General features: G+C 30.9%; 1 long non-coding RNA gene across 1 annotated transcript; it reads left to right on the top strand.

Annotated features, from left to right (window-relative positions):
- The first annotated feature begins 6259 nt into the window (after positions 1 to 6259).
- On the top strand, positions 6260 to 9269 carry LOC111392217. Its single transcript, XR_002702226.1, has 2 exons — positions 6260 to 7419; positions 7451 to 9269. It is a non-coding gene; the product is annotated as an uncharacterized LOC111392217 (long non-coding RNA).
- Positions 9270 to 14995: the final 5726 nt, after the last annotated feature.

The following is a 14995-nucleotide window of genomic DNA, read 5'->3' as shown; positions in this document are numbered from 1 at the left end:
TTAAATAATATATGTGTTACATTATTATTTCATAAAAAACAAATAAAAAATTTAACATTAAGTATTATTATGACGTACCTTTAAGAGTAAGCAAGAAATTAATATATAAATTAGTCTTCTTTATATAAAATCTTATAGTTTTTAATTAAATATAGATATTTTTCCTTAAAAAATGATGGAAAAAGAAAAAAAAGGTTAATAAAAATCTTTAGTTATAATTTAATTTTTCATCAAAAATAGAGATGAGAGAGAGAGAGATAATTTTTAATCATGATTCTAATGTTCGTAGAAGAGAGAAAATAAATAGAAATATTGAAAGAAAATAGAAGATAAATACATACATACATACATACATACTACTACTACTACTACTATTATTTTGTTATTATTATTATTTTTGTGAAAGTCTTTCAAAATCTTGGAATGAAAGAGAGGAAAATTTTGAAATTTTATTTTAGTAATTTTCTCTAAAAAGTTAGTACATTGGAGACTTTTATAAAAGTCATTAAAAATCAATTATCAATTTGAATGCCCCAAAACTTATAGAAAAAAATTAATTTAATAAACCATGATTTTTAAAAAGTCTTTAAAAATTTTGAGTGAATACATCAATACTTTTAGAGAGCCTCAACAAATCTACATTGAATGCTTCTAAACTTTTTAAATCTCAAAAGTCTTTAAATATCCCAATTAAATACACTCTCTTAAAGTGTTTTCAAAATTAGAATATGTAATAGGAGCATCACAATTAAATGCATTTGAACTTGTCCGTATAACATGTTTTGTACCTTTTAGATTATATTTAGAATCCATTACACAAACAATAGAAAATAACATAGGTAAATCTTACTAAAATATTTTAACTTGTAGTTCCATCATATATAATATTACTAAAATATGATCATTGTTATATTCATCAAAAGTTAATGCAATAATATAAATTTTTTAAAAACTTTAGTACTAATAAGGTAGTATACCCTAGATAACACATTTGTAGCATCATAAAAAAAATTCTAACTTTAAAAGAAAATTCCCAATCATAGTCTTGTAAATCATCATTGACTCATATGTATGTCTAAAATTATTACAATTCACATAGCCTCACAAAATTTTAGTAATAGATAAGTTCAGTTCCACCTTTGACCTATATCAGTTACAAATTTCCCGGATTGAACGCAATATTATTTGAAAGTTTTTTTTCCCTACTAGGTGACGTTATAATATATACTCCTAATTGCATGAATTTGTAGGCAAATATGTTTCATTTTATCTTACACAATTAAATTAAATATATAACATACACAACGAACATGAAATAGAAAATCACTAAAATCCAGATTAAAAAACCTACATAGTTTATCAATTATAGGATTATTTACAGTTCTAGTATTGAATGTAAATAACTATGAATTCTAGTTTCACAACGCGACCCTTTCATAATTGTCATTATAGCATTATGAGGAAACTCAATCCTTTTAAAAGCAATTATTTTTTATGCATTACCCATAGTAGGTTTATATAGTGAGCAGTTGTAGTTATGTAACCTTTATTAATTCTTTTCCATAAGGTCGATGCTACCATATTTTTGTAAATCATATATGAGCATTTTTTGTGCCCAATAAAATAATCAATGCAAACAAAATGAAGTGTGTTTCTATATATCGTAATGTAGATTCGTTGAAGATAATCTTGCACAAATCTTGTGAAAATATTTGTTGTCTACTATGTTTAGTGGCAACTCAGCACTGGCTACAAATATTCCATTCCTTTACGACATTTTTCTCCCAAATAGATTCACATGCTTAGTGTACTAGAATTTGTACCAGAAGAAGAAGTACCAAAATGAAGTTGTATTTGTGTTTGATAATACCTTCATGTTTGGCCAAACATTTTTTTAATGTTGATTGAGGTGAGTAGTTCCGATTTCCTTTTGTCATGCCAATTTCGTTTGATAATATTTGCATACAGCTTTAAATTTTTTATCTCTATCTAATGTATAGCCCGTGGAAACCAATTTGAAGAGTACCCAACATTTCGCAGTTTATTTGTTTTAGCTTTTCTCTCATATTGACTATTTCGAGTTTTGATCTTCATCAATGTTATCCAAATCAATTAGATGACTACTCTTGTGCATGCTTTGATGTCCAAACCTTCGAAAATTTCAGATTTTATTAAGACTAGAAAACTCATTATCGAATTAGGATTTTGATATAAATGGTGAGTTACTACTACCAAATATGGCCTCAGCCTAACGACTGGGATCTATTATATCACAAGAAATTGGAATATATAAATACGAAAACAAAAAATAATAAGTAAATAATTGAATTGAAGATGAAGTCAGAGAATACAAATAATGATTAGGAATAATTAAGTAATAAGAATTGAATAGAGAATGAGAAATTTAGATTGTAAAATGTACAAAATAGATTATAGAAAATTGATGTGAAAAATGAGTTGAAAATGTTGGGTGTTTATAAAGTTTTCTAAAAATAAAAATAAAAATAAAAATAAAAATGAAAACTAAATGACAACGGGAGACCCCAGCAATCACTTTAAAAGTGAAAATGTTCCAAAAATGTGACCGTTTGATCATATTTCTCGAGGGCTCGTGGCTAGTGAGCTGTGCTAAAGAGCCACTCGCCTCATCCTTGGACAAGTTCAAGCAATCCACTGATCGAGTCTAGATGAATCGCTTGACCCAATTGTTACCCCTAATTATACATCTCGTAAATGGGACCATATTCCTATTTGTGCTGCCTAGCTGCTTCGCGTTCACCCACCGATCCCTTTCTTAGATGATGTCATCCATTGTTGCCTTCAAATTTGTGAACTAGACAATGTTACGGTTGTATGAACTCCTACTTCGCTCGAGTACAGGCGTGACCTTTCGCTTGATCCTTCAAGATTCACAATCTTAACCTCAGTTGCACGATAATTGGGTAGTAATCGAGGAGACCTAGAGGCTTTGCGACTTGGCATTGGATCTTTTCCTTTATATGTATGTCCGGATTTTGATTGTAGGTTGTTGGTCTTATTATTATCATGGATCTCTTTCTTGATAAAATTCGTCAAGTCATCATACGTCTTAAGTACTCAGCTACAAACGTCTCTCTAAAAAAGGAGTAGTCTTATCTAAATTGAACCTGAAAGCTTGAAAAGTAGTATCATGTGGAATGCTTTCCATTCTACCATTTGTTGGGTGAAACGAATGATATAGTTTTGCAAAGTTTCACTGGGGCCTACCTTATGTCATGGGAACACTATTTTAAAAATTGAAGTTACGAGTGTCAAGGGTTACAAGTCCTTTTTTAAGGAAAAACTGCATCACAAGTTCCAAACCTTTAATTTTATTTATTTTTGTGACCGTAGTCCCAAAACTTTATATTTAACCGTAGTCATGGTCCAAATCATTGATTCTATCCAAAATGCCTTTAGTCAACAGTAAAATTACAATTTCGACTCAAATGGACAACTTAAGTCGAGCAATTTTGTTGAACCAGAAATCCCTCTACAGAATCATATCAATTTATGCTTGTTACATTTCCACCATTTTGAAAGAAAAGCACAAATCAAAATCATTCTCTTCTATTCAACACTAGATCCACAATTTTGAAGATTATGATTAAATAGATATAACCAGCCATCTTAGAAGCTCCCTTCCAGAACCTGTTTATGGTTAATTTTCAGATTTTTTTCCAATTTCCCTATTTTCCAAAATTTGTTGGAAAAATTGCAGAAAATGTTTATTGATTGGGTGCAAAGCATGTGCTTTAAACATGGCATTGTGTTCTTGTATATGGTCGTTGTTCTTGAACACACTTGTAAGGGTGGATGGCGACGTCCAGTTAAAAATGCATTCAAGTGCAGCAAAGAACATAATGTCATTTTTATAGCACATGCTTCGCGAAAAATCATTTAACATTTGTGCAATTTTCCCACCGAATTTTGGAAAATAGGGAAAAAGAAAAAAAAATTGAACATGAACCATAAACGGGTGCGAGAAGGAAGCCTTTGAGATGGCAGGCTATGTCTGTTTCTACACAATCTTCATATTCATGGGGATCCATTGTTGAATTGGAGAGAGTAATTTTGATGTTTTGCTCTTCTTTCAAAAAGATGGAAAATGTGACGGGCGTAACTAATATGGTTTTGTAGTGGAATTTTTGGTTTGACAATTTCCCCTTCATTTAATTTGTCCATTTGAGTCAAAAATTATAATTTCAATGTTTGACTAACGAAATTATGAACATAATTTGTGATTTGGACCACAACTGCAGTTAAATATAAAGGCTTGGACTGCGACCGTAAAAATAAAAGGTTAGGGTATCATTTGTAGCAAAATGAAATGTTTGGAATCTACGTTACATATTTCCTATTTTTTAAACTTTTAACAACAAGCTTCTAGAAGAGAAAATTAGAAGGAGAAGAAGCTGTAATTAAGCCCCTATTTTGGTTGTGATTAAAATTCAAATTTTATTTAAGTCAAAATCAATAATTAATTTTAAATAAGCCCCGTTTGATATTCATTTTTTTTAAAATGTATTTTTCTCTCTCTTCTTTTAAACCACACATTCTTTATTAAAATAATATTATACGTAAATCAAAAAAATTTCCTTATTTTTCAACCACACATTTCACATCAATTTACTATTCTAAAATGTATTTTTATATAAAAATATCTATCAAACACCCACTATATATTTTATGAATTTCACAACTTTTCAATCATACATTTCATCAGCTTGTATCGAAACCTATTAAAAATTTGATTTTGAACGCCACCAGAGGGCTAAATATTGTAAAAAGAAAGAAAATCAGGATGAAAAAGAAAAAAAAGAGCAATTTAAACAGAAATAAGCCCGTCATAAAAAAAATGGGGGATTTGATAAAAACGCCTAGTCAAACAATGATTTTGATAAAATAACCTTCCTTCAATGTTTCTTGGTCAAATGGCCTTCATTTATAAAATACAATAAACAAATAATGTCAAATATCTAAAATACCCTCATCATGGAAAATACCCAAATACCCATTTTAATCCAATTAAATCCCTCAATTCATCTACAAAATGCATTAACCTGTTTTCTTTGTGATTTCTTCCCTAAAATCTTGATATTCATTGTATTTTTCTTCTATCTTCTCCAACATTGTGAGCATTTGAACAAGAATTTTATTATCTATATTATCTACATTGAGATTTTCACTATATTTAAAGAAAAAAGAAAGGTATTTTTAGAAATCTCATTTACATTGGTACTTTTATTGTTTAATATAGTATAAAATGATATTTTAATTGATTTTATTTTCTCATTTGGTGTATATTTGTATCGTCCGCAACTATTGGACGATAACGATTGGAAACGACAGTCCAGTCATTATCTGTAGTGTAGAACGACACTACAGTCGTTATCTTCCATGTAAAGTGACAGTACAATCATTATCTGTTATGATCTGTCTCTTATTGATAATATATTGTGGTTACTTTGATAATTTAAATATTCTAACTATTTTCATATTATTTTAATATATACTTGAATCGATGAAGTCATAATGATAGATATTTATTTTTTGTTATAACAAAATATCACGGTACTATTTCGAGTATTTTACCTAAAAAATATAGAAATGATGTTTAGATATTAAATATCATTGATCTAGTAACAATTTATTTTTAAATATACAAGTTATCAATTATTCGTATCGTGTTTACATAAGTAACGACACTTGTTCTGTTTTCATAACAGTAACATCACTAGTGTTGTTCTCATTTTTCATGTTGTCCAAGCAATGAGAGTATCTTTCAAATTATGTGAGCGGCATGTCCATTTCGCAAATTACATGAGTTCAAATTATGGAATATCGAGGTCTGGAAGGCGTGTGACTGCTCATACTCGTGTTTATCGACAGAACGACACAAGTGACATTTAATGGCATCTATGTTGTTCTGTTGGTTTCTCCTATATTTCGCTTTATTTTCACCACGTCGACCTTAAGGATCGGGCCTCCTAACTTAAGAAAGTCAAAATTATTAATTACGTAACAAATAACAGAAGAATTGGCATAGATTGTAGATATCGCGTTGGTGAAATCACAAGTCACCATCCACATTCATTAGAAAACTAAAGTAATGAGGGTATCTCCCAAATTATGTGAGCAACATGTACATCTCGCCACTCGTATGAGTTCAACTTCTCGAATATAGGGGTCCGGAAGGCTCGTGGCTACTCAAACTCGTGTTTATTGACAGAACGTGCATATTTATTTCGAAGTTGATTGTTACTATTTCTGTCCACTTTCTTTGGTTCTTTTATCTTCTTGTTTGGGCTTTCCCTGCAAGGTATATGGGAACTTGCCAATTTGTGCTGCTTCGAGTCCTTACTGAGCACACCGGCTGCTCTGTGTAAATTATATAGTGTAAATAGCTGCAGAGGTCCCCCAACCTTTGATGCATGTTGCACTTTTGTCCCTAACCTTCAAAAAGGAGAATGTGTGTCCTCAACCATTCATTTAGTAGAACTTTGATCCCTACCGGACAATTTTGCGCTTATTCTCGTTTAACAAACAAATTTTTTTTTAAATGACAATTTTGTCCTAGAAAATAAAAATAAGAATAGAAAAAAAAAACTTTAGATCTTCTCCCAACCCACCAGTTCGCTGCAGCCAACCACTTCCATTTTCACCACAATAAAATCCCGAAGCTCTGAAAAGTCATTTTGTACCATCTTAAATTGATCACTTTATCCATTAAATTATACTTCAATACATAGTTCATAGGACTTCTCTGCTTTAATAACCGTATATACGTTTGGCAAGTATTTATAACATGTCTATAAATGCTTGCTAAAAGTCAAACCACTTTTATTCACATATTTTGTGAGACCTACAAGTATTAGCCACTTATCCACAACTCATTTGTATTTGTTTATAAACATGACTATTTATAAACACTTGCCAAACATATACTAAGTTCCCAATTTTGTTATGGAATGCCTTTTCCACTAGAAATTGAAGAAAATAAGGGCTTAGGAAAAATAGAAGACTGATAGGGTTAGTTTTGTGGCAATCTTTGCATTGTTGGGCAGTGTAATGATAATGAGAGAATAAAAGCTTCTCTATAACATCCCTATTTTCTGTTTGATTTCTGTTTTTGAAAGGTTTGGCGTTTTGAGATGATTTGGTAGGAAGGCAGGTGGTTGTTTGCATTAGGTTAGGTGGGTGGGCGAGTCAATTGGAGAAGAAGATGAATTTCTTTTTCTTTTTCTTTTTATTTTCTTGATTTTTATTTAAAAGGCAAGGGTAATTCATCTTTATTATGATATTTCAGCTTGTTAACTGAAAATAAGGGTAAAATTGTCCATTAGAGATTATAGTTCTACTAAAATGAGAGGTTGGTGTTGCAAATGCTCCATTTTGAAGGTTGGGGACAATAGTGCAAAGCGTATCAAAGGTTGGGGACTTCTGGTACTATTAACCCAATATATATAAAACACGAATAAAGGAAGAAAATGGAACAATGAATAGAAGAGAGTGTAATGGTGAAATTAAGTTTTAGTTCCCACTTTTTTTAAGTCTCTTTTATTATTATTTTTATTCCTTGCACTTTTAAACTTTCAATGATTTTGTCAAGTGGATGATGTAGTTATGTAAATGTTTGCCTAGGCTATTGCCCAAGGCCATCTAGGCATTTTGAAACGCATAATGAAAGAAAAGAAATAAATAGCTATTATTAAAATGTATATCTCGACTTATATAGAATTGGGCAGAAAATACCACCACTTATTGAGGAATAAAATATTTCTTTGGTATTGAGTAATCCGTTATTACTACTTTTCTAAAAAGATAGAAAATTGTAATATCTTACTAATTTGTTATCTTTATATTCCAACAATTATAAGGTAACATTTTACAATGAGATACCAATTCCCTCCTAAGAATCTCTGATTCCAAATTCTAAACATTAGCTTAGGAACCTTCTTACTCTCCTGAAATATACTTTTCTTGGTTCTGTTTTATGTACTACCTATGTGGGAAAGAAAAGCTATATTATTATTTTGTGTAATATTTCTGTAGCTTGCTCTTTTTTTTCTTTCTTTCTTTTTTTTAACTGATTCAGGTTGATCATTTGAAAGTAAATGTAGAGTTCAAATAAATAAAAATATTTGCTCTTCATTTTAGATTTAAATTTCAAAATCTTCTGGTCCTCTTTTGAGAATTCTCCCATGCGTGAAATTTGGGTATTTTTCTCATGTTGAAATGCATTTTGCATAAAATAGGGTCGTTCATGTCTTTGCTGCTAAGATATATCAATATATAATTGAGATTGGAACTGGGTTCAGTATTTTACCCCTTGTGGAAGTTTGCATATAAAAAGCATGGGTAAACGGCATATTAATGTTGTATTACTGAACCAATCTCATTGTAGCTTATATGTTCACGAGATAGTTCTTCCACGATCACAATGCTTGATTATTGTTTCTTCAGGTGGCAGAGAGGGCTTTATTTTTATGGAACAATGATCATATCGAGAACCTGATCAAACAAAATCGTAAAGTTATCTTGCCGATTATCTTCTCTTCCTTGGAGAAGAATGCAAGAAACCACTGGAATCAGGCAGTGCAGAGCTTGACACTAAATGTTCAAAAAATCTTCTCTGACACTGATCCCGAGCTCTTCGAGGAATGTTTACTTAAGTACCAAGAAGATGAAGCACAAGAAGAAGAAATCAAAACAAAGCGTGAAGCCACTTGGAAGCAGTTAGAAGACACTGCTGCTATGAAAGTGTCAAGTAACGAACCAGTGCTCGTGCTTCACAAGTTAAGCACAAACACATTGTCTGGCTAGAAACGCTGGGACCTTTGTTTGGCATGTTACTCTCTGGGCTTGCGAATTTTGGTGCTGACCAAGAATACAAAGCATGGGATTGGGGGTGGAATTGTCTCAATTGCTTGTATTATTGTGCTCCCTGTTTTGGCCCATCAACCGAACAGGGTGAAGGTCACTGCTTCCAAACATTTTCGGTTTTAGAGACTATGGCTGTACATATATAAATGGGTGACAGAGAACTGGAAAGTCGAAGGTTTGCATTGACTGTTACATTGAGGGAATTTGGTCCCGATATTGGCCTTTTTGTTGTTAGAACAGAGCATGATGATGTTAAAATTAGTATATTTTTTGTGTTTTGTTTCAATATTTTTGAACTGGGTTTCGTTTATGTACTCTAATCTGCAATTATATATGATTATATTTATCATTGCGATTTGTCAGAATCATTGCCTGGCATGAAATGTTACTGTAGATTCTTTTTGTGTGCATGTTTGGCTGTTCTTGCTTTTAAGTTACCTATTTCCTGTCTGATAATTATTATCGTAGAGGGGGCGTGTTCTACTACTGAACTATGCAAAATACGAGGAAGCAGAGGCTTCTAATTTATTAATACTTAGCCCCCGTTTTAACTCATTTTTTGAGAGTAGGTTTTTTAAAAATTGATTTTTTGGAGAATGTGTGGTTAAAAAGGAAAATTTTTTAGTTTACGTTTAGATATATTCTTTTGTGAGCGGGTTCTGAAATGATTCTAGCAACCGCACTGACTTTTACGACCGAAGTGTGTGCATGACAGTGTGTGTGATATTGTGGCTAGAGTTTGTGAGGTGAAGTGTCGTGTTTGTCGCTTTATTTTCAAGTGGGGATTAAAGTGTACATGAGTTTGCCTTTTTTGCTACTTTTGACTCGATTATTACCATATGAATAAATTGTATTTTGTTACTTGTATTGTCCACAATTTGTGGTGATTTAATTTAATAAAATTTTGATCGGTTTGACTAAAAATTATATATATTATTGAGCTGTTGTGAACATGATTGTAAACGAAATCGTATTCAACAATTAAACACCTAAACATTACAATGAAAAATTATGTCATCATCAACACTGAAAATAAAAAAAAACAAAAAAAACACCTCAAAAGCTGGAACCACCTTTGGATCTTCGGTGTATCTAACACTTTTTTTAAAAAAATAATTAAATAAATAATTGCACTATATTTTAATTGTACTTAATGTCCTCTATCTTTATTTATTATAACGTTAGTATCCTAACTTTTTTATCTAATTCTTATTTTCAACCTTCCATTAATTAATAATCTTTTCTTTGATGATGGTTTATGTCAAAATATTTTGTATGCATACATTGAAATAAGGAAAAAGTAGTTTCTCACACTTCTACATTTGTTATTTCTGAATGGAAATCGTTATAAGACGAGATTTACTAATTAATAGAAAGTTAGAGATAAAAATATATTAAAAAAGTTAAAGACTAAAGTGTTAAAAGTGAATGAAGATTGAGGACCAAGTGCAGTTAAAATGCAGTGATAATAACAACAACAATAATAATAAATATGGTGTGAATATAATTACCCTTGGTAAAAGGATAGTTATATTGCCACCAGAATTTGTATTTATTACACCACACTTATATATACTAAGTTGAACTCCAACCTTAAGGGTCCTCCATCGCCTTGCCCCTAGAGTAACGTGAGAGAGGTTAATCACGGAATATGCCCCAACAAGCCAGGAAATAAGTTACCTGTACACTGGTGCCCACAAAGAGTCTCAATTTTGTTGGTAAGATTGGATGAGTCTCAAACGAACTAAAGAAAATAAAATTTGGGATAGAAATTTAAAAGAAGAAAATTGTACTCTCAAAACTCAACTTCTATGATTCAAATTTTTTGTGATGATGAAATACTACAAATAAGCAACATTTTTATACGATATTTGATATATAAAAGTTAATTGTTAATACATGGATTTAAACATCCATTAAAATTCTTAGATACATGAATAAAAATAAATTCATCTATAATAATTATAGATTAATATATACCAAGATTCATCGATGCTTAGCTTATGTTATGCACCAGGTGACGTGGTACACTACAATAGGTAGTATAATTAATTTTATAACTAAACATTATCTCCTACCATCTATTGTATTAGTTTTTATATTTCATTAAATACAACACAAAATACTGCCCTACTCAAAAAAAAAATTTGGTTCATCTCTACATTCTCCACTTATCCGTCTATTGCTAAGTAGTCTTTGAATATCAAATGGACCTCTCCAGAAAGTATTTTTAATGTGATCGGTTTTTCCTTCTTCTATGATCAGTTTTGTTATTGCACCTGCTGCTCTAACTAATTGTCCAGATGAGGGGATGTAGTGCAGGAAAAAAAAATGTGAAAACGTCTTTAGTGGAAAAAAAATTTGAGGGGGTGTAGTGTATGAAAAAAAGGTGAAAATATCGATATGAAAATTTCTTTACTGGCTTTAATGAAGAAATGGCTTTTATGTAGATTTGTAGGAAAAAATAGGAAGAAATGTTTTAATGAGGTTAGATAAGCTTTATTATTTAAATAATATGTCTGTCTTTTTCTACCGTCTTTAGAATCTCCTATCAAGGAGCTCAGTCATTGAAAGATAGAATGCTTAGTAATTCACAAGTTGATTTATAGATAAATGATTTAATGAACACCAGTACTTATATTATGCTAAGCACCGTTAACATATCATATCAATCTATCGGTAGATAATAAATTCAATTAAAATGTTGAAATATACCATATATTTATTCACCAATGAACTAATATGTCATATTTTTGGTAATGTACGAGAGACTTGAAGATCTTATATGATCACGAATGAAAAACTTTTTTGAGATCAAAAACCTTCTAGAAAAACTTACTAGTAAAATCCACTTGAAAAATTAATTTACAATTAATCCAGACAATGTAAAACTTGGTGATTTGACCACCTAATTTATAAATCACCAAGGGCATCATTTGATTGTGCGACCTGCACTTCCCAACAAACCTGGACTACTTTTCTCTTCTAGTGGATCAATAAGAACGAATTCATTTCTAAGTGATAGAATTATAGGCACCTCTTATCCAACTTTAGAACTCTGAAAGCTTATAGATAAAGGTAGGGTTTTTGGTGTTTGATCAATAAAACTTTTGTGTTTTGATCTCTGGCAGAGGCAAGAGATTATGAATATATGGATTTGAATTTCAATATATATTCTCTTGACTTAAAGCATGGTTCAACCAATGTAATAAGGTTTGGGATGAATTTATGAAAAATAAATCAAGTGGTTGAATCTAGAAATCTTTGAAATTGTTGTTGATCTTCAAGAATGTGGTTTCTATAATGCATATAATGATTCAACACATCTTTCGAAGAATTATGGTATGTAAATTTATAGTAGGTAACGTTTGGGGGTGAAATAGGATTGAAAAATTATTTTAAAATTGAATCAAGAATCTGGTCGAATGTCATCACTATTCGAGCACTGGTCTCACGCCAAGCTACACCTCCCCCGCTCAAGATCCAAGCTCATTGTTACGAAAATATTTGTTTCATTTGAAATACCACAAATGCAAAGTTCGTTCGCAAGTAGTAAAATAAATTTTGAGTCCAAGTATCATGCCCACATAGGTTGTATTAGTTCTAATTCGATATAACTTAACCTTAATCGAAACTATGAAATTTTGTAATTTCTCTAAAATTAAATTATAATAAGTTAATCTACTTGTGAATGAAAAACCTAAATTAACTAAAATCAATACAAATTTATGATGAATGCAAATTTGATTAACATATAGTGATAAAAGCGCACTAGGAACCCGAATCCTATTGTATTAACCTCCTTTAACCTTAGCCTTATAATTTCACGACACAATTCAATTACGAAGATCAAGATTCCTAAATTGTTTAATAATCTCTCTCAAGTAGAATTAAACATTTTCTCACATAGGACCCGACTATGTTTCTATGACGGATGGGAAGATGCAAGAATGGCTTAAAGATTTATGAATACTTAAAGATCAAGTAGTGCATAGTGGTATATTTCTATTCCTTATCAGACTCTATGATGATTAACACCATGTCTAACTTATTTTTGATCTTTCGAGGGTAAAATATTCCATAATGTTTATACAATCATTGTGCAGGTAATTGTAAAAAAGATAATTCCATGAAAATTATTCAATAATTGAAAACGTGCTTTGAATGTCAAAAATATAAAATCAAGAGTTAAAAGTTCATGATACAAGATTTATCGTAATCCGAGCACTAAAAATACTCAACCTAACATGATGTGAAGAATAAAGCTTAATAAAAGTTGTTCATCATCTGAAATTTTTTTAATTCAATCTTGATGTGTTCTTGACCTCTTTTTGTAATTAATTTTTCAATCCTAACTATGTGTTGAGAGTTGATATTTATATTACTCTCCAAGAAGTCTTAAAAGTCCCTAGAATTCATGCAAATAATGGCCCAAAAGGAAGAATCCCGCTTCGAATAGAATTCAAAACGAAAAATAGCATTCTGGTTACTTATTGTCCTGGGCGATCGCCAAGGCAAAACCTGAGTGATCACCCAAGCATAAAGTTTTGCTTCTAGTTTTGGTCAATCAAGTAGGACGGTCAATTATCAAGTTATAACAACTTTGAAACTTTGCATTTTGATCCCCAAATTTGATTCTTGATTCTTTTAAGTCCTTTTCTCTTGTAACTTCAATCCTCCAACTTATAATTGTATCAAATTGAACCTGCAACATCTTCAATCTTCATTTTTTGGCCTAATCAACTATTGAAATGTTGCAATTTTAGTTCCTATATTTAAATTTCATCTTTTATTTTATAATTGCTTAAAAACAGGTCCAAAATTGAAATAAAAGGAAATTAAATTAAATTAAGTAGAATATCAAATAGTTTGAGGACATAAAAATTTAGTAATATGGCCCGAATAAGTAAAACACACTTATCAAACACCCCATAAAACCTTTACCCTCGAACAAAACAAAACTTAGGATTAGGACATATTACTACCTAAACAAATCACAAAGAACAGACTCATTGTTGAACTGCTTACAATATGCCCTAAGTTCAAATTTAAGTAACACTTTAGAAAGACGCAAACAATATCAAAAATTAGATTTTTACTTATCTGATGTTCGACTTTGTGTGTGTGTGATTAGCCATTATTGAACTTACATCCATACTAGAGCACAACCAATTAAATGTTTTTGATTTACTCACAATCTTAGTCTTCCTGTAAGTAGTTTTTCCTCATACCTCTCGTGCAAATCGTTCCTTATTTTTATCTAGTCCCAATGTAATTCTAGCACATGTGATTTTTTAAGAATTATTATAATGCATTTTCCTCACAAAGTTATCAGAATTAGATATATGTAAACTTAGAAAAGAGATGGTAAATCTTTCTCAAAGTCACACCACCAATATCTGGAGTTCAAATCTTGAAGTCTTTGCCAGGAACATTTCACTTTTGATAATCTAAATCTTTTTTTACATTTTCTGTGCAAAATTTCTCTCCATGAAGCTTTCTAAATGGCCTTTGTAGCAAGCTTTAGGTTGACGACTCACAAGTTAAATGACTCTAGGGTACCAAGTATTTAGATGCCCTTCAGGCTTAGTTTGAGTAAAAATGCTACGAAGAGAGGTAGAATATATATCACTTTTTCTTTGATATGAGTATGTAATTTTCCATTCTTTTTACACCTTATGTGCAAAATTTATTTCAATTAAACTTTCTAAACGACCTTGTAGTGAGCTTTAGGTTGATGACTCTCAAGTCAAATTATTATAGGACACTAGGTTTTAAAGATGGGATCCGAGTACTCCAATCCATCAAATTTCTATGAGAACAAGCACTAACCTTCCCAAATTGCTCCTCAACGGTTTGATTTCTATACCAAGGATTTAGGAATTTACTAAAGTATAGGTCAACAACATCAAGAGTTAAATGCACATAATCAAATCATGTCCCAACATAAGTGATAAGTCAATATAGCTATGTGTGCAAATAATTGAGCCTAACATGGATAAGTGCTCAAATAAAAGCACATGTTATGGTATTATCAAGTAATCTAGCTAAAGCCATATTGAATTCAAACAAATATTGTCATAAGCAGCAA

The sequence above is a fragment of the Olea europaea genome, unplaced genomic scaffold (assembly GCF_002742605.1).
Source record: "Olea europaea var. sylvestris unplaced genomic scaffold, O_europaea_v1 scaffold903, whole genome shotgun sequence".
In the NCBI taxonomy this organism is placed as follows: domain Eukaryota; kingdom Viridiplantae; phylum Streptophyta; class Magnoliopsida; order Lamiales; family Oleaceae; genus Olea; species Olea europaea.
This window is presented reverse-complemented; position numbering and strand designations above follow the sequence as displayed.